The sequence below is a fragment of the Psammomys obesus genome, unplaced genomic scaffold (assembly GCF_907164565.1).
Source record: "Psammomys obesus unplaced genomic scaffold, mPsaObe1.curated_primary_1811, whole genome shotgun sequence".
Taxonomy (NCBI): domain Eukaryota; kingdom Metazoa; phylum Chordata; class Mammalia; order Rodentia; family Muridae; genus Psammomys; species Psammomys obesus.
This window is the reverse complement of record NW_026596166.1, coordinates 3,454,846-3,474,417: the sequence shown is the minus strand read 5'-3', so window position 1 is coordinate 3,474,417 and position 19,572 is coordinate 3,454,846. Positions and strand designations below refer to the sequence as shown.

Genomic DNA, 19,572 nt, shown 5'->3' with positions numbered 1-19,572 from the left:
TTCTTCTTCTTCTTCTTCTTCTTCTTCTTCTTCTTCTTCTTCTTCTTCTCTGAGACAAAAGGAAGTTGATCATCTGTCCACCCGATGGGCTGAAGTTTCCAGTTTAATAGAACATAGTCATTTGCATTGCCATCAGCTATCCACAATTTACAGAGTTGTAAAACAGCTCAAAGACAATAAAAGGTGCAGACTTCATAGATCAGAATTCCTGAAGGGCATGCTTCAGACAGAATATAGATTTTCCTGGAAGATATATTGTAATCTCTATTTTTATTTTGGCTCCTTTCCCATACAAAGCTCAGAAGTATGAAAATGATAAAAATATATATTGAACAAATTGTTTCAGAGTTTTTATAGTGGGATAACAGTGTGCTTTATGAGGTTTGATTTGTTGCAGAATAGGCACATGACTTCTGGAGCGGGTGCTCTAAAATGGTCACCCTGGTATCCATCAGGTGCTAGCATTCTGTTAGGGCATATGCTGAGGGTAGGGTTCACTGAGAAAAGTGAAGAAATTCAAAGCCAAGTAAATAGACAAAATAAAAAAAAAATTAGTAATATGCCATTAAGAAAGTGAATCGAGTCGAAGAGAAGAGTATAGTTGGTGCCAAGGGAATTTGTCTAAATGAGACACTGTTGGTTGCTGACTCAGTAGCCTCACCCCTGCTTAACTGAGATCAGCTAACTGGTTTTTGTTGTCCAGATACGAAGAGGCCCAAGGTGTGTAGGAAAGGCAGTCTCCTCTCTTAGTCTATGGTCCAAGCTTGCAATGACAATTCCTTTCTCCACACCTTTCTCTAGTTGCCATAGAAATTAGTTTACTTTTGGCATTGTTATCTCTCTCTCTCTCTCTCTTTTGGGTTATTACCTACATCTGATATTGTCATCCTCCAGTAATTTTTTAAATTAACTTCTTTTCAGTCACGAAAGTACCCATGTAATGAAAAAGCGTCTAAGACAAAAACGGCTTTTAATGAGTACATATAACTATCACCCATGTGATAATATGCGCGTGCTCATGGTCTCCAAAGGTAAAGGCTACCTGAGAGCAGCCCCTTCCTTGCTTCCAGAGGTGACCACTGTTTGATACGAAATTCGAAATTCCGTTGAGGTTGCCTCCACTCCCCCACTACGTTGCAGCCACAGCTGCTTACTTACGGGATTCCATTTCATTCAACCATTATGTCTTTGAGATTCATTCACTTGGTGCCGCAAAAACTGTGATTTACCAACTGCCAAATGGCAGGGCTGTCACAACTTCTGACCGATCTTACAGAACTTGACGCCGTCAAAAATGACCGTGGCCCCTAAATCCATTTACAAACTAAAATGAGAACTTAAAACAAACCGGAAATAACAATAATACCTCAGAAGTCATTAGGTATGTTAAATAGAATTACAGTTCTATTCCTATGTATACATGTAGAAGAGTTAAGATCAGAAAGTCAAACGGGCACCTGATAAGGCATTTTGTTTTCACAGCAAGCAAACGATGACAATACTCCAGATATCATGCACCCGGTTCCAAAGACCATCAAACTCTGAAACATGACCACCGTGGATTGTTATTCAACTACACAAAGGAAAGCACCTCTGATGTGTCTTTCAACATGAATGAACCTGGAAAACATGTTATGAACAATATACCAAGCAAAAAGGAAAACCATTATATAAATGAACTACACAAAATGTTTAGAACAGGAAAATTTATAAAGACAAACAGTAGATTTGAGGTTTTCAGGAGCTAAAGGGCAGGGAAGTCATTGCTTGAAGGGCTTGTGTTTTGTTTTGTTTTGTTTAATTTGTGATGATATCATTAGTACTGCCAAATCACATACTTAAATATTGTTTGAGTGAAAAAGTTTGCTTTAGCATTATCAAATTTATATACAAAAAAGAACATAAATAATACCCAAACCAATACATGCTACTACAGCGGCTCTCAACCTTCCCGACGCTGCGACCCTTTAATATAGTTCCTCATGTTGTGGTGACCCCCAAGCCATAAATTTTTTTCATTGCGATTTCATAAATGTAATTTTGCTCTTGTTATGAATTGTACTAGAAATATCTGATATTTCTGATGGTCTTAGGCAACCCCTGTGAGAGGGTGCTTTGACCCCCAAGGAGTCAAGACCCGTAGGTTGAGAACCACTGTGCAAATGTAACCTCTGTGGTCAATGTTTTTGTCTTTCCCATGAACTCCCATGTCGTCAAAATCCTGACCTCCAAACCGATCGTGAGGACGTGGGGTCTTTGGTGGGCGGTTAGGTCACAAGGTATATTAGTTACTTTTCTGCTTCTGTGATAAAACACGTGATCAAGGCTACCCAGATATCCAGACTTCTATCTATAACTCACCACACCTACCTTCCCCACTGACTCTAGAGTCCCAGGCATCTAATGCCACTTTAAGAAGAATTCGTACAGGTAGCCAACGCCCTGCTTCAGCGCTACCGACTGCATTTCTCCCGGTTACCGGCAGCAACATGGCAAAGCATCTACTACCTGAGGATGAGGCTTAGCAGGGTTAGCTAGCAACTGTGGAAGTCCACAGTCATAGATTTACGCTTGGGCAATGGGAAGACAGGAGAAACCTAGTGTGTTACACCGACACACTAGGAAACGTTTTGCGCAACCTCGACAGTGCTTTTCCAGCTGAGTATTCCCAGAGGCTGTGTGTGGGAGTCTGCCTCACTGTCTGCCACTGAGCGTTGGGAAACAGCTTCCTCCTTGTGGGGGCTTGAACTCCGGGTTTGCCGGTTGATTGCTGTTGATCTTTAAGACCACACTTAAACGTTTGCATTCCTTAAGCGTTTTTTCCCCATCCACAAGCTTTGACTGAGCATGTTCTATAAGCCAGGCACCGAGGGCTTTGATCTATCAGTGCTCGGGGAGGAAAGGGACAGAAAGCACATCAACCGGAAGAGAGTTTTATAACCTCAGCTCCTCAGCTGCAGGCAATCTAATAAATAGACACGGGTGATACGGCAGCAAGACAAGTAGGCTTCCCAGAATTGTCACTTCCATTTCTCTTCCAACACTGGTTGCTATAAAACAGGGGTTGGCAAACCACAGCCTGTGGCCAAAGCTTGACTCACAAACAAATCCAGCTCAAGGCCAATCTCGGTTCAGTGTCTTTTTATTTAATAAATAAGGTTTCATTAAAATGCACTCATTTGTTTGTGTGTGATCTACGTTCGTTTTCATCCTAACATGGCGGAGATGAATAGTTGAACAGCAACTACACGGCTCTCAAACCTTAAAATATTTAATTTTTGGCTCTGTATAAAAAACATTTTCACCAACTCATGATACGAACTCACATCCAAGGACAAAGGATTCCAGCTGCATGGAAAGAGCCAGAAGTACACCTTTGAGAGTAGAGATGATTAGGCAGGAGACACTGGGCTCATGCAAATAGTGGGTCATTTGGAGGCTGAGCCTTGGAAAGCTTTGATGTGCTCACCTGCAAGGGCAGCACAGGACGCCGAGTGGCAAAAGCAAAAGCAGAGCTGGTTCTGTCCACATCTGACTCCCCCGGCTTACTGGGATAAGGTTAGTATGGAAAGGACGAGCAAATATCATGAGTCTATGCCCACGGATGCACCAGTTAGACACGCTTCGTATGGTGGATACCTACCTATGTGAGTGGATTATATAAGAAAATGTTGGATGAGAAAGACGGAAACAGAATAAGGCCTATGATGGCGAACCGTTTAGGTGAATTAAAAAGAAGTGCTTGTAAAACAGTTGTTTGTGTTTTATCACAGAAGCAAGAAGATAGATAGTCCTTCGCATCTGGGTTTCCAGCCAGGGATTTAACCTATTATCTTACAGCGGGGTGTGTTTGAACATGTCTAGTCACTTCTGTTATTCTCCAGCAGTACAGCAGCTACTTACATAGCATGGACATTTGTGTTAGTATTATGAGCACTCTAGAGATGATGTAACTGTACAGGAAGATATGTATACCCTATATTGCAAATACCTGTCAATTAATAGAAAAGGCTCGAACATCTACTGATTTTGTACCCAAAGAGTTTCATGGAATCAGTCCCTCATGGATACCAAACAGTGGCTATGCATTAATCACAATGGATTTGCCTTGTGGAGGACAGAAGAAGTGGCTTTGAGAAATGAGAACGGATCAACCAATCAATAAAGACAGTGCAGAGGGCTTTTATGGACAGATGATTATGTGCCATGAGGTGAGGTGTTTAACTGACTTAGCCCTTGGCATCTGAAGTCAAGGACCACAGAGTAACAGCTGATAAAAAAAAAAAAAAAAGAGGAAGAAAGAAGGAAGATTGAAGGGATCTAGGGCATCCTCCTTCTGTTATGGTTTTCACAGCTAAATAGATTTATGACCTAGAGATCACCTATAGAGGCTAGTTTCCAAACAACCTACTGTGTTAATGGAGACAGTGGTGGTGGTCTCTGTCTCCTGTGTGTGAGAGAGAGAGACAGGGACAGAAACTCAAAGACACAAAGAGATGGACACACACAGAGAGACAGACAGAGTGATAGAGACAGAGTGAGTATGTGTGTATCAGGGGTGTGGATGTAAGCCAAATGGAATCCAGTCCTGTCCAGGGCAAGGTAGAATGTGACAGGCTCAAAAAAGTTGGAGTTAAACTCCTTATTGGGATCTACAGATCTATCAAGATCTGCCTTCTTTGGCAATGGGCATGACAGCAGTATGGGGCAGAGGAAAGCTGCAATTCTTGGGATGCTAGTCTCAAGCATATTACCATTCTTGAGAGTAGCACCAGAATACCACACTAAATTCTGACCTGTCCTGGGACTGCACAGAAGCCTCGGACAACAACTGATTAAAGATTTCAGAGCAAATACTGGATTCTCTGAACAAATGTCTCCCTCATTTTGTAATTGATTTCCATAACTTGAGATTACTACCTGTCCTGACCTGGGATTGTCTGAGGAGTGCATGAGGGCTTGAATCTGAAAGAACCCCAGAGATATAAACTATCATGTACCTTAGTCATTTGCACATTTTAGCAGTTTCTAGCAAACAGTTTCTCTTTTCAATTTACTCCATCAGCCTAGTTTGGGCAGAAAGCAAAAATGAAGCTAGTAAAAACCTCAAATAGCCAAATTATTCCAAAAGACTTGGGAAAACACGGTGGCTTTTTATGTTATTTTACTTGTTTTCTTCAAAAGGAATATCTATTATTACACATAATTACATCCTTCAGTCTCAAACATTAAATAAAAATTAAATTAGGCCTTTCCTATGGTTTTCAAACACTCTTCTCGGGCAGCCCAATTTACAGCTGAGTTCTATCGGGCTGTCTCAGCTGCCAGCACTGGGAACTTCATCTATTCCTAATCCTTCAGTCTCAGATAATAAGAAAAACTGAGACATTTTGAAAGATCACAAGTCAGTGAATGGACTTTCGGAATCACAAGGCACGGAAATCATACTGTAAGGATTGTTCTTGTTTGCCATAGATCAAAGCATCGTCCAACCCTCTTCTTGCAGTAGGGCAGGGACCCATATCTGAACCATGCAGAGAGAGGGGGAGGCTTTGGAGCACTCAGTCCTAACTGGGCTGTCTTTATTAAACCCTCCCCTCAAGGCTCCGGCATCTGTGTGAGAGAGGAATTGTAAAGATTATAAGAGCCAGAAGTGGTAGATGACACCAAGTGTCTTCCAGATCCCTCCGGACTGACACACATTGGGAGTCACAGAAACTGTGATGGCATACACAAGACCTGCACAGATTCAAACCAGACAACATCCCGGCACTGAGAAGGGGAACTGAACACAAAAATCCTACCCTTAACCAAGAAGCTACTTGCAACTGAAACCTGCTGGGAAAGGGAAAATCAGGTTTCTCCAGTGGAGTGTCGCTGGCTCTATCAACTAATCCAGGGTAGGCCCCATGGCCAGAAGTAGTTGGCCAACTGTTGGTCACTATTGCTGTGATAAAAGACCATGACGAAAAGCAAGTAGGGGAGGAAAGACCTTATTGGCTTATGCTTCCACATCACTGTTCATCATCATAGAAAGTCAGGACAGGAAGTCAAACAGGGTAGGAACCTGGAGGCAGGAGCTGATGCAGAGGCCATAGAGGGCTGCTGCTCACTGGCTTTGTTCTCGTGCCGCAGATTTTATTGCTTAAATTGTCTTTGTGTCTTGAGAAAGAAAGAAAGGAAGAAAGAAAGAAAGGAAAGAAGGAAGGAAGGGAGGGAGGGAGGGAGGGAGGGAGGGAGGGAGAGAGAGAGAGAGAGAGAGAAAGAAAGAAAGAAAGAAAGAAAGAAAGAAAGAAAGAAAGAAAAGACAAAAAAAGCTCCCACAACTCCTAATATCTTAGACAATGTTGTATGCTAGCAGCATACAGATGACCAGTCTAGAGCTTCCCTTTCATCCGTGCTGAGCTGCATGAGGTGCAGTCTCTTTTAAGACTGGCTCTACAGAGCGGCACTATACAGACAACGCTGTTGAGAGCCCAACTATAGCACCTTGTGGAGTGGGAGTGGCTTATAGAAACATGCCAGCCAGTGAGTATGAAGTGACAAGGGAAAAGGGCAGCACTGGATGACTTTACTACAGGAGGCAGGCAATAAAAAGAGCGAGCAGAATGGAACTAAAGACAAGGGGCAGCAGCAGGAGGGCTGTGTTTCTCAAGATTTAGACACAGCCTACCTTCAAAAGAGTGCTGGCTCTGACATCAGACACGTCGCTAGTTTTGTCTTTTTTTCCCCATTGTCTAGTTTTATCTTATTGGAGAAACCCAGAAACTTTTTTTTTTGTTTCCTTTCTTTCTTTCTCTCTTTCTTCCTATTTTTCTGTCTTTCTTTATTTCTTTCCATCTTTCCTAGAATTCAGTTTAGCCAAGGATAGCCTTGGATTCCCAAACCTTTTGCCTCTGCCTCCTGAGTGCAAGGGTTATAGGTAGGTGCTTACAGCCACACCCAGGCGCAAAACAAACAAGCAGACAAACAAGGCAAACAAACGCTCAGAAAACTATTGCAGGGCAGCACCAGCGCTGGACTTGAGGATTCAGGTTCAGACAGCACACACTGGTGCCTCTTTCTGGATGAGCAGCAATGCCATTGGGAAGTACCTGTTCATAGCCAGCTCTGTTCTAAGAATCATCTGCAGTCCAGTCAGGGAGTACCCTTCATCAGTGAGACCAGGAGTTAAATACCCAATATGGTTTTTTTAAGTAAAGAGTTATGACGTTTAGAGCCAAACCATACCAGCTTTGTGGCGAGTGCCTGAATCTCCCAGCCGCTTCTGACAAGAGCTTATTTGTCACTTGGAGTTTCGAGGCTTCCCTTTGGCAGCTCCTCGAACTGTTGGGAAGCCCCTTGAATCATCTGGATGGAATAAGCCGGTCTCTGTATGGTTTGCGTGGTGAACGTCATCACAGACTAGTTGCTTCTGGGTCACCACAGGGAAGGAATGCTGAAGAAAAAGAAAAGGCAAAACAATCACAGGCTAAGGGGACCACCCCAGTTTATTTCTTGTGTTAGCGGAAGCAGAAGCCCTGCTCCCCCATAACCCACCACAACTAACTGCCCCGCTTATTCAGCTGCTACTGTCTCTCACTCGAGAACCCAGCCCTCTACCCAGCAATCCTGAAACCACAGGTGGGGCACTGTGAAGCACATTTGGCTTTTCCAGATGGTTCCCTATTAGGGGGTGCTACATGGAGACCCTGAAGCCCTGGGGACAGAAGGGACTTGCTCCTGATGATGTGCTCCTGCTGGTTTCTTTTTCCTGAGTTATCACAGCCAGGGAGGCACCTGGGGAGTTGGGGTGGGGTGGGGTTGTATGTGGGCAGTGAACGGAAACCCCTGTGATACCACAAGATTCTCACCCCTTCACATGACAAAATAACTTTAAAAGCGGTTAACAATTGTGGCGGCTGGAGGGGTGGCTCAGTGGTTTAGAGCGCATGCTGCTTCTGCAGAAGACCCAAGTTCTGTTCTATCAACGATCAGACAAGTGACTGGGAAAGATGCAGGAATCTTCCTCCCTTTCTGTAGGGTGTTTTGGTAACTTGTGGTATCCTAGTCAGTGCTGGATAATACGCTATTACTGTGTGCCCAACACAGAGCTAGATAGTGAAGACGTGATGATGCAAAACCAGAATCCTTGCGTGCCTGGAGCTCTGGCCAGTAATCTTCGTGTAGCACACACTGGCTTATAAAGAGCAGAACTTATTATTTGTTGTTGTATAGGATGGGAAGGCCAAGAATGAGGTGCCGAAGGTCTCTGACTCCTATTCCTTATGGCTGCCTCTCTGGATCATGTTATATCCTAAGATGGCAGAAGAGCAGGAGAGACAGCCCACTGCCATGAGCCTCTGGCTGTACTACTAGCTCATTCATTAGAGCAGAACCCTATGACCTAAATACCTCCCGTTAGGCCAGTCCTGGTGCATGGAGGATTAACTTTCCAACACATGAGTGTTGAGCAATCTAGTCCACTACAGCAATGCCCACGGTAGGAAGTACAGGTAGAGTCGTAAGCTCAGGATGGTCCTTTGTGGGCATTCCATTTTCCACTCTTTAATCATAGAATTAAATGTCCCACCTCTCTCTGTGGGATCAGATTGCCAGTGCACGTGGCTCCGTTCCTCACTAGCTATCTGTCTAAGGAAATGTTGCTTACCTAGGCCCTGGTTTTGCCTTCTATGAAATGGGCACAATTTGTTTCTACCTCTTAAACTGTGAGGACTATGTGACAGACGGGACAGCAAGTGCTGAGCATTGGCTTTCTACCCACAAAGCCAATGGTCTCAACCTTCCTAACGCTGCGACCCTCTAATACAGTTCCTCATGTTGTGGTGACCCCAGCATAAAATTGTTTTTACTGCTACCTCATAGCTGTAATTCTGCTACAGTTATGTCTCTTAATGTAAGTATCTGTGTTTTCCGATGGTTTTAGGTGACCCCTGTAGAAAGGGTCATTTGGCCCCAAAGGGGTCGTGATCCATAGGTTGAGAACCACTATCACACTGTCAACGCTGAGAAACCCCTAGACCTTGCTTGGTTAAATTTTTCTTCCAGGTTTAAAGTCAGTTTGGAGACAAGTGTGTGCTGGTTAGTTTGACGTAACAAGAAGACACAAAAAGAGGGTCTAAGGAGGAATTCTCAAGATCAGGTGGGCCTGTGGGCATGTCCACGTGGGACTGCCTTTCTTGTGAAGTGAGGTTGGAAGTCTCACCCTGAAACTGGGTGACACCAATTGAAGGGCTGGGCCCTGGACTGCCTAAGGTTAGAGAAAGCTATATGCAACCAAGGATTCGTATGTTCTCTCTTGGCTCTTGAATGTGGATGTGATATGACTGAGTCCTTACCTTGCCTTTCCCAAAATGACAGACTATGGCCTGAAATTTTTAAGGCAAATAAATTCTTCTTAAGTTGCTTACCGTCAGAATATTTTATCACAGCAACTGGAATGAAACTGAAACACAATGATTGTGAGTGAGACAGGAGGGAGGAAAATGAAGTTTTATGATGTGGTTCTCAGCAAAGATGACAGCATCGACATCAATAAACTGGAAAAAAAAATGACGCTGCCTGCTAGCCAAGAAAAGTCAGTTTACAGCGCAAAGAGTAGAGAACCAGGCTGTATACCAGTGGGAATCGGATTGTGAAACACCATACAACAGACACTGGTAGTGGGAGATTGGAACTGAACAGGTAAGAAGTTGGAGCTGCGGTGAGCCTGTTGACCAAGGCAGATTCCAGAGGAGCTGTGATTTGGATCCTTGTGGTAAGACTAGCAGGCAAGTGTGAAGGGCAGTCGGTCTCACAAGAGGAAGAGCAGGCCATCTCAGCCCATCGCTGGAAAGCACAGAAACCTTCGAAGGATGTTTGAAACATACATTGATAGAAACGTATATTGATAATGCTTCAGAACGAATTCTTGCAAGTCCTGTCCCCAGATGGCTACAAATCTGTTTCTGCACCTCACTTGTTTGTCAAAAGGACCCTGTGATTCCACTCCCTTACTTCATGTGGCCCATGCTCAAAAGTTTGAGAATTATGGGCTAATTTGGTACAGCCTTTGAACCCCTCCTCCATGTATGTATACGTGTGTATATATTTACATATGTACGTATGTAAGTGATAAGGATGAGGTATGTAAGATATCTTTGACGACTGGGTGTTGAAGAGATGGTTAGAGAAAATATCAGAGTGGTGAGGCACCCAAGGATATATAGGAATTTCCCAGGTGGACACAAGAGAGGAAGCTTGCAGAAAGAGCTGTATGAATAAAGGCTGCGCCACACAGCTGGGAAACTGGCAGGTGGAAAACCTGGGTGAGGCTGAGGCTAGAGTGGGCTGGGCTTGATCACAGGTGGCCTCTGTTTCTGGACCAACAGCCCAATTCTTCTTTTCTCTCCAGCGACTGTTCCTCTTCTTACCCAGTTTTAATGCGCCTCCCTTTTCAGCTCTCTGGGCTCCAGCTATATTTTTGCCTTCCAACCCTTCTCCAACATGAGTTTCAACCACAGTACTGTCTGCTGTCCTGCAGATCTCATACTACAGACACCCCTGGAAAGTCTTGTCCACTGTTCAGCCATTTTGAAAAACCCATCTTGGCTCATCACCTTGCCCTGTTAGCCTACTCAACTTTTTTTTTTTTTTTTTTTTTTTTTTTTTTTTACGGCTAAAACTCCAGAGTTCAGCGTTATGCTAAATTCTGCTGTCTGTACTTGAGCAAGGACAAGTACCCATTAGTATTCCAAAATGATATATTCTTGTATTTTCCTCCTAATGCTTTCCTCTAATCAAGGGGACAGAGTAAGGGGGTCCTATGATGGAGGCATCCATTAGACATGGCTATCATTTGTGGTTCCTAGAATCTCCCAGGGTCAAGAGCCTTTCATTTGGATATCAGATTTATCAAGTGAATAATGTGGTCCTTCTGGCCGGAGCTTTTTAGATTCTGCCCACAGTAGCCCTGCTGCTTCATCATTTTAGACACGGGAAACCATGCGCCTTGGCTTTGGAATTCTAAAACTAACATGTCCATCCCTGACGTTCACTCTGCCCAGGTGTAACCTCATTAGAATATTTTGTGGCATTAGGAAGAGTAAGAGGTTAGTAACAACAGTCAGAAAATAGAAAAGTCCATGGTGATCTGGGGAAAAAAATATTTATATCCACTGCGAGCAGATTATGCTAGGAGGAAGATGGAGTTTACTATCATTTTAGTGTTCTAGTCTGTCTTTTCTAAAGTCAGTCATAGAAACTCTTGGAATAATAATAGGACGAATGAAGTAATGTCTGTCGGAGACTGTGCTGGGATGGGCTCTCAGCACCAGCGTCTGCTGATGTGATGGTAAACATAGCTCAGGACTGGAAGCCTGTTTTGCTTAGTGCAGACAGCCCGGAACCCACTGCAGTGATGGAGAGTGAGCTATTCTCCATCTGAGCACTGCCTCTCTGGGCTCCCCAGGAAAAAAAGCACCGCGCAGAAACCCGAGGTCACTAGCTCCCTGGCATTTCATTTTAATAAATGATGTGTCTTGAGAGAGTTGGAGAGACGGCTCGGTGGGTAAGAACAATTGTTACATAAGTCTGAGGACCTGAGTTCACATTCCAGCTCCTGTGAATAAAAGCTGGGCATGGCTGCAGGGACACCCCAAGACTGTGCGTGTGAGGACAGGTGGGTCCCTGCAACTTGTGGGTTGCAGCCCAGCTTGAGGTTCATCGAAAGACTCTGTCTCAAGAGAACAAAGTGGAGAGTGACAAAGGACATCTAATGTCTCACTTTCCCATGGGTATGTTACCTCCCTACCCCCAAGATACATGTTCGCCAAGACACACAGGAATGAATGAATGAATGAATGAATGAATGAATGCATAAATAAATAAAAGGATCTTTTGAAGTGACAATGAATAAATGAGTCCCTTATCCAAAAGTGAGAGAAGGTTGGGCTTCTGTGAGTTTGCCGGCTCAAACCTTGGGCCTTTCCAGCTCACCCACTGTACTTTAGGGTCTGTCCTTGTTTCTGCTATCCTGTTTCTTTTTCTCCCCTGTAAAAAAGATAACATAACTTTCAGCACCTGTGGGATGGCCGCGTTCATGTGCTCCAAGTTCACAGTCTAAGCCCACTGGATAGTGTGTTTGTTTCCCTGTCCTTTTTCTCAGTTTCTTACTTACTGTCCTCCTCACTCTACCCTCATCTCTAGAGCTCAAAACAGCTTGCTCCTGGATAGCCCAGTGAACTCAGGGATACTTGAGCTATCCACAGAGCAGGCCTGAACCTCAGATTCATTCTTCTGAATGTTTCACCATAAGCATCTCTGATTCTACTTTGCAGCACCTTAGCCCAGAGATAAATCACCAGTGATATGCCTGAGAGTGCCCGCAACTAGACCTAGCAAACAGTCATTCCTCTTGCTGCCAGATGGCAGAAAGCCTCTCGAAATCCCTGGGCATCTGAGGCCCTGCCACTTCCCAGGGAGTTGTTGACATATGGGGGGTTTTTCAATTACTGCAGCCCAGTGTGGCCCAAAGGGAAAGCGAAAATCTTCCTTCTGAATTTCTAATGGATATTCCTTCTCACCTTCCAGGGCCTCCTCCGGGAAGCTCCGTGGGCTTTGGGTAGAGCACAGCTGGCCTTGCTGTGTGAGCACTGCCTGGGAATGTTGTGATCCCAGGCCTGACTTTGGTGCAGCTCTGTAATGAGCTGAATAATGTGAAGTGTTGAATTATTCACAACATTGCCTCTGCTCACCTGCAGAAGGCACTGGGAGGCTACGGAGAGCCCTTGCAAAGAAGCACAGACAACCAGGACTGGGGGTGTTTTTACTCAAGCCTTCTCCTGCTTCCAGGGACTCTGGACGTGTCTGTAATTGAACTCCTACTCTACCATTGAGCCATTCACTGGACACTCACAGTTTAAACCAAATACACAAGAGCACACACACACACACACAATTTTCTTACTGAGGGTGGCCTAGAGCTGACTATGGATCCCAGGTTGGCCTTGGCTCCTGGCAATCCTTCTGTTCTTCCTTCTTGGATGCTGAGACGGCATCCCTAAGTCACCATTCCCACCTTTCCTGGACCTGTCTTCAGTGAACTCATAAACTTGAGATCCCTCAGGCCTTACAGCAAATCTTTGCTTGGGAGGAGCTTAGGTTAAACACTTCGTAATTAAGGCATTCCCAGCTTTAAACTTCTTTTTGTTGAGATTTCAGCTTTCACCAGAGTTTCTACCTGCCCAGTCTTAGCCAATAGGGTGTGGGGACAGGGTGGAGATGCGTGTGGTGGTGGAAGGGTGATGGAGACAGAGATAGGGAGAACATGTAGGGTCAGAGAAGTTCCAAGGCTCTGGCTTCTCTTGTGACATGACATGAAGGCTACTTAAGGTACTTTACAAGGAGCCAGGGGGAGACAAAGGGAGCTTTGGTCCCTCAGTTTCCCTCTGAGGTGGGTGTTAACCTTGCTTTTGGGTAGCAGGTAGACGTGCCCTGCCTAGATGTGGTCTCGGTGCCAAGCTGACTCCTGCCAGCATTCTCAGCTCTGCAGGATGGGAGCTGGAGGCTTTTATGGAAGCCCGATGCTGTTTTCCAAAGTCCAAGACAGTGTCGCACACTGTACCAAGATCTACGGAGATGTGCAGCAAGCCTCCTTATCACTTTTATAATGGGATTTGCTGACTGCTTTTAAAAACTCATAATGTCACAGCTTGGATATTAAATACCACCCCGAAGGGCGCACAGACAGAAGGCTTCATTGCCAGTCTGTGTCTCTGTCAGGAGGTGGTGGAAACTTTAGGAGTGAGGCCTGGCGATAGAAAGACAGTTCACCGGGGGAATGTCCTCGAAGGGGGTAATGGGATCCTTACCCTTTCCCTTTTCTTTCTCTGCTTCCCACTATCATGAAGTAAGCAGCTCTGTTCTATCAAGCTCACCCTGCCTCGATGTTGTCCTTTGCCACAGGACCAAAGTGATGGGGGCCAAAGTGACCAAGAACTGAATCCTCAGAAACAGTGAGACAAAATAAACCTTTTAACTTGCTTATCAGATTTTTTTATAGTAACAAAATCTGATCAATGCATGTTATCTCTAAAATATTTGTATTCTGTATTTGGATATGTTTTCCTGCATAGGAAAGGGAATTGTTGAGTTATGACTACTGCACTAATTATGCGAATATCACCCCTTACGTAGTGAATTCTGTTGATACAAGGCATTAATTTACAATTTACCACATGAGATACCACGAAGGAGGAAAACAGCACAAACAAAGGCTGCAAGCAGATGAGCAAAAGCCTAGAAATAATCATGGGATTTTCTCACACCGAGTCTGATGCTCCGTAGAGGCTGTGTGGTGTGGGGGCCTGGGTAAGAAAGCTGTGACCTTCCTGTGAATTATGGATGGGGCACAGAGCAGAATGTTCTTCCCATCAGGTGGCCTTCTAGAAATAATTGCACAAACTATGCGCTTGAAAGCAAGGACATGAAGGAAATACCGTGGCCTGTCTGCATTATCTCTGTGGGAAATGAAAAGGCCCAGAAGGAATATTCTTGGCTTTTTCACGTGACCAAAGATGGTAAGATAAGACATAACACCAGGTGTACTTGTGTTTGCTTAAGCTTACTGTAAACGTCACCTCGTGTTTTACTTGCTTTAATAATAAAAAAATGAGAAGTACTTTGTTTGCACTACTCTTGAGCTCCGAAGCCTGGAGTCCCCTGAATTTTCCCGCTCAGATCTTTGGAATATACCCTTCAATCATTGAGACTTAGCCTCGATGGCCACAGGGTAAGTTGGCAGAGTATGAAGATGCTTTTCTGGGCCGAGGTTGATTTTAATGAACAAGAATGCCGCAATCTATTAGTGATGCCTGCTGTGGGCAAAGGTGGGGAAGTTCCACAGCCTTTGCTATCAGTGATCTACAAGACGGACTGCTGCCTGAAATGCTCTAGCCTGGAGCCAGACAAGACCTATCGGTGATGTCTGCTGGAGATGAGGGTGGATGAACCTGACAGGGATGTGTATGCAAACTGGATGGCTGAGTGCGTGTTGTGACCAACTCTGGTTTCCTTGCCTTTGTTTCTTTTCTTAGGCCTCTGACCCAGGAAAAGAACATACATCTGTTTCTATTTTCAAGCCCATGAGGAAGGATTTCCCTGGACTTTCCCTGCACCATGTTAAGTGTAAGTACCTCCAAGGCCACCAGGCAAGCTCATGGTGCTCTCTCGTCTTGCTCTCTGCTCTTCTGGGATTGTGGAATTACCTGTGTCATAACCAAAGCATGGAGATGAGCATATTTCTGTCATGGTATAAGCCTGAGGACATTTTAGTGGTGACACAGTGACATTTGTAGCAGACTTGGAAAAGATGTTTTGGGTTTTATTTCTGTCACACACAAATGATCTGTTCCTACTTTTAGCTCTAGACTTCCTTTGCTAAATGCCCAGAGAGAGAGAAACAAAAGGACTGGGAGGGAAAGATTGCCTCAGACACTCAAGAAGCTCCAAATCCCTTACTAGATGAAAAACAAATTAAGGATCCTTGACAGGTTAAAATCAAGTATCTGGGGTTTCTCTCCTGGAGCAAATGAATTTTCAGTTTAATAACTTCCTTACAATTCCCCTGATCACTCTCCTCTGTGATCCTTTCGATGGCATAAGCTTATTTCTGGTCTCTGTCATGAGTTTTAAATATGCCAGTGGCTTTTAATTAAATCCTTGTTTATTATACAGTTAATAGGCTAAGACTAATGACCAAAAGAAAATAAAAACAGGCTTTCAGTCATATGATACTTGAGAAAAACACTTGAGAAAAATAATAAAGTGGTTTATTCAAGGGTGAGCCAGCATAAATGCCATTTCTCCTATTTGTTCTCCTACATGAGTTCTGGGATGATCTAGTCACTCTGCCTGGGTGCATCAAGAAATTACTATAAATCTATCTGCAGGGCCAGGAGATCCGACATCTCCTTCTAGCCAAGAGCTACTGCGCAGTCTGGGCACTCTGCCATCTGTAACTCCATCCTTGATATTTGAGATGACAGATCTCCAGGGTCACCTTCCTCTCTTCCTCAGTGTGGAAACAGAAGTCAAGTGTTGACTCCGGGAACTCAGCACACACTTGCTCGGGGCACACCAGCTGGCTTGATTTACCTGGTCTCTGTGTTCCCACCTCCTCTGCCCTTCCCCCAGCCCAGATTCTCAACAGTGAATTGGATTTTATAATTTGTTTCTCCAGCGCTCAGATCTGCAGTAATGCTCTGTGACCATAGGATAATTCCCTCAGTTGGTCTGCACTTCGTTTTTTTTTTTTTTTTTGTTTTTGTTTTTCTTTTTTTTGTTTTTGTTTTTTTTTTAAAAAACCATCTGCAAAACTGGAATACTCATACCAGACTTGCGTCTATTTAAGTGAGCTGTTTGTTTAATCTGTTATAAATGTGAAGGTTTAGACTGAAAAGAAGGGGGACCACATCTTTGTCTATCCTCAGCTCTGGGAAGGAAAGTGGTGTGAGGATGAGAATTGGAAGACTGGTGTCACCATAGGACTAGAGCAGACACAGTGACCCAGGGACCCAGTAGTGAAGACAGAAGTTGGCCTCCCAAGTTGAATGTTTCTCATCTTCCAGCAACCTCAGAATTCCCCATTGGTCCTGAAGGAAGAAGGGCACGTTAGATCTGGCTCTGATGATGATTTTGAAGCTCCAACTCTGACAGGCCCTAAGTCCTTGGTCCTGGCGATTCCACAGAAAGAATTGAATGGTTCTGTAAGATGGAGAACTAAACATCTTATTTTTGCCAACCTCTCACTGAAATTAAGTTATTTTCTTCAATTATCACGTGAGCCAAACCACAATAGTTTTAACAGAACCGGTGTCTTTCTCAATACCAGAAATGGAAGATAGTTTCGTATGAAATTGTGATTGTTGCTCATTCTTAAGATCTCATTCATTCTGATTGCTGCTTTGAAATTGCAAAACTTATTAGACCAGCTGCTGGAGCTGGCTGAGTTAATAAAGGGACACACATATAACATTATATCATAACGTTTTATTAAAATATTTTTCTGCTTCAGCGTAATTGGTTTCCTTTGAGACCCTGGGTGTGTATTTAAAACCATTCTTCTGTAAGGGACGGCCTGACTCCAGAGCATAGGAAGGGTCACTCTGCCTATCTGTCTGTCAAAGCTTCCTAGGACTGCATAAGACCTGCATGTGAGTCCTGGGTTCAAGGTGATGAGGGGTCACCGCACTTTTCTGAGATTCCATGTATGGCTACAAGATCAGAGGCTAAGTACCCATATGGTTGATGAGGACATCAAGTAAATAAATACATAAATAAATAAATAAATAAATAAATAAATAAATAAATAAATAGCGCCACAGTGCTTTGTAAACTATAAAGCTCTTCGCACATCCTCAGCAGTTCCAGGCATTTCTTCTGTTCATTATTTCTAGGGTCAAGACCATGATGAGAGGGGACCTGAAAGAAAACTGTCTAAAGGCCGATTGCTTTGTGTGAAAGAGATGGAGGAGAAAAGCATGTGTGGCTTGAATTATGGAAGCATTCTTGTACTTGCTTAAGAATATGAAGGAAGCAAGTAAATTGGGTAAAAAAAAAAAATCCTTGTTTTCTTGACTATGAGCTGAGTAAATAAATAAATAAATAATAAATCTGTAAAATTCTGTAAATTTCAACTTGCTTCTCTGGGTGGCGGAGAAACTAGTTATTACTATCTAGCTGACAAGCACAGGAGCTTGTTGATTAAGATTAAATCATATGCATTCCTGGACTAGCATGTGGAACCATATTTAGATACCTTTCCAAACACAGCATTTCTTTGAAAAGTTGTGTGTGTGTGGCTTATGTGTGTGTTTGCACAAGTATCTGTGAGTGTGCAAGCAAGTGCCCATAGCACACGTGTTGGGGTCAGAGGACAACCACAGGGGCCAGGCCTCACCCTTCACCTTGTTTGATATGGGATGTCTTGTTCACCACCGTATCTGGCCCAGGAGCTCCTGGGGACTCTGGTATCTCTGCCTCCCATCTTGACCTAGAACATTGTGGTCACTGACATTTTACTATGTAGCTCCTGAGGGTCTAAGCTCATGTCTACGCGCTTACAGAGCAAGCCTTTCACCCTTTGAGCCACTTCCCTAGCCCTGCACTGTACAAGCGCTTGGTACAGAACACATGAGAGAGAAGCAGGCTCGCAAAGGGGCATCTACAGGCTAGCCTCCACAGCTGCAGGCCCAGGGCTTTTGTCTTAGCTGACCACTCTGAACGCCATTTACAGGACCTTGCTGGCCCTCGCCTCTCATCTGCTGAACTGTAGAGGGCATTGGCCTCCGCAGTGCCATCGATAAACTCACCGCAACTCATCCTCTTGGCTGTGCTGGCCAGTTTTATGTGCGGCCACTTTAATTTTTAAATCAATTAAAATAAATAAAATCAGGGAGAAATAAAAAGGCTATCCCTTAGTTGCCCTAGTCCCGTTTCCATCGTTCAGCAGTACCCAGATGTACCTGCGCTACCACAGAATTTTAGACTACTAGACCATCACACATAAATGTTATCTACTGGGCAGGGCTGTGGTGCTGGTCGCTGGTGTGCCCAACTTTTTGACATCGCCACACAGCTTTGTCCTCCTCCAAGCTTAAACTCCAGATACTCGCAGCTGAGTTACAAAAGTAATCTCAAAAACTTCTCATTAATATCTTGAATAAGCTTATGATTTTTGTGTCACAGGGATGCGGATAGCACACAAGCTGCAGGTTGGAAACACCTGCCAGTTTATGTGAAAAATCCCACCCCCTTACTCTCCAGTCCCAGCCCAGCTAAATCTTAGCGAGTTCCAGGCACCGGCGTATGTATTCTTCAGGGATCTCAGGAGCAACAGAGCTGATGGATGAATATGTACTGAAAACGCCGATGGTTATTAGATTGGCTCACAGGATATGTTTTACGTAATTCAACAGTGGCTGCCTCTACATGGGAGAAGGTGAAAACCCGGTAGTTGCTCAGTCCCTCGAGGCTGGATGCCTCAGCAGCCCCAGTCTGGCCCTGAAGGCCTGGCACATTTCTGGAGAGCCAGCGGTCTTTAGTCCACATTGGGAAGCCAAAGGAGCTGGGTTCGAATGTCAGTGAGGAATGGCAACTGCAGCGGCAGCTGCACCCTGATGCCGCAGAGTAGATGAACTTGCCAGCTCACCGCAAAGGTGGCAGGCAGGAAACAAAAGCTTTTCCTCCCTAGACTTCCTTTTTATCTAGGCTGCCCTAGAAGATTTGGCCCACATTAGGAACCTCCCACTTCAATTAAAGAGATCAGGAAAATCCCTCATAGCTGTTTTCAACAGCTGACTTGTTCGCTGATTCTAGATCTAATCAAGTTGAAAACCAAGGTTAACCATCACATCATGAAAGGTCTGTTTCCACGGAGCATGAGCTCTCTGGTGTCCTGCACAGTCTCTAGACCTCTTGAAGAGCCACAGGAATGGTCTGTGCAAGAATGAGGAGATGTGACTGTGTACCAGAGCATCTTAGAGATGAGGACTATGAATTCCCTCTTTCCAACCAAGAGACTGAAAGGCTCTT

General features: G+C 44.3%; 1 long non-coding RNA gene across 1 annotated transcript in view; it reads left to right on the top strand.

The window, feature by feature from the left end:
- The window catches only part of LOC129667613 (uncharacterized), a 28,382-nt gene extending 10,877 nt beyond the window's left edge, over positions 1-17,505 (top strand). The window contains exons 2-3 of the long non-coding RNA XR_008718787.1: positions 15,075-15,165; positions 17,436-17,505. This is a non-coding gene — a long non-coding RNA (uncharacterized LOC129667613). The remainder of the gene's footprint in view (positions 1-15,074; positions 15,166-17,435) is intronic.
- Positions 17,506-19,572: the final 2,067 nt, after the last annotated feature.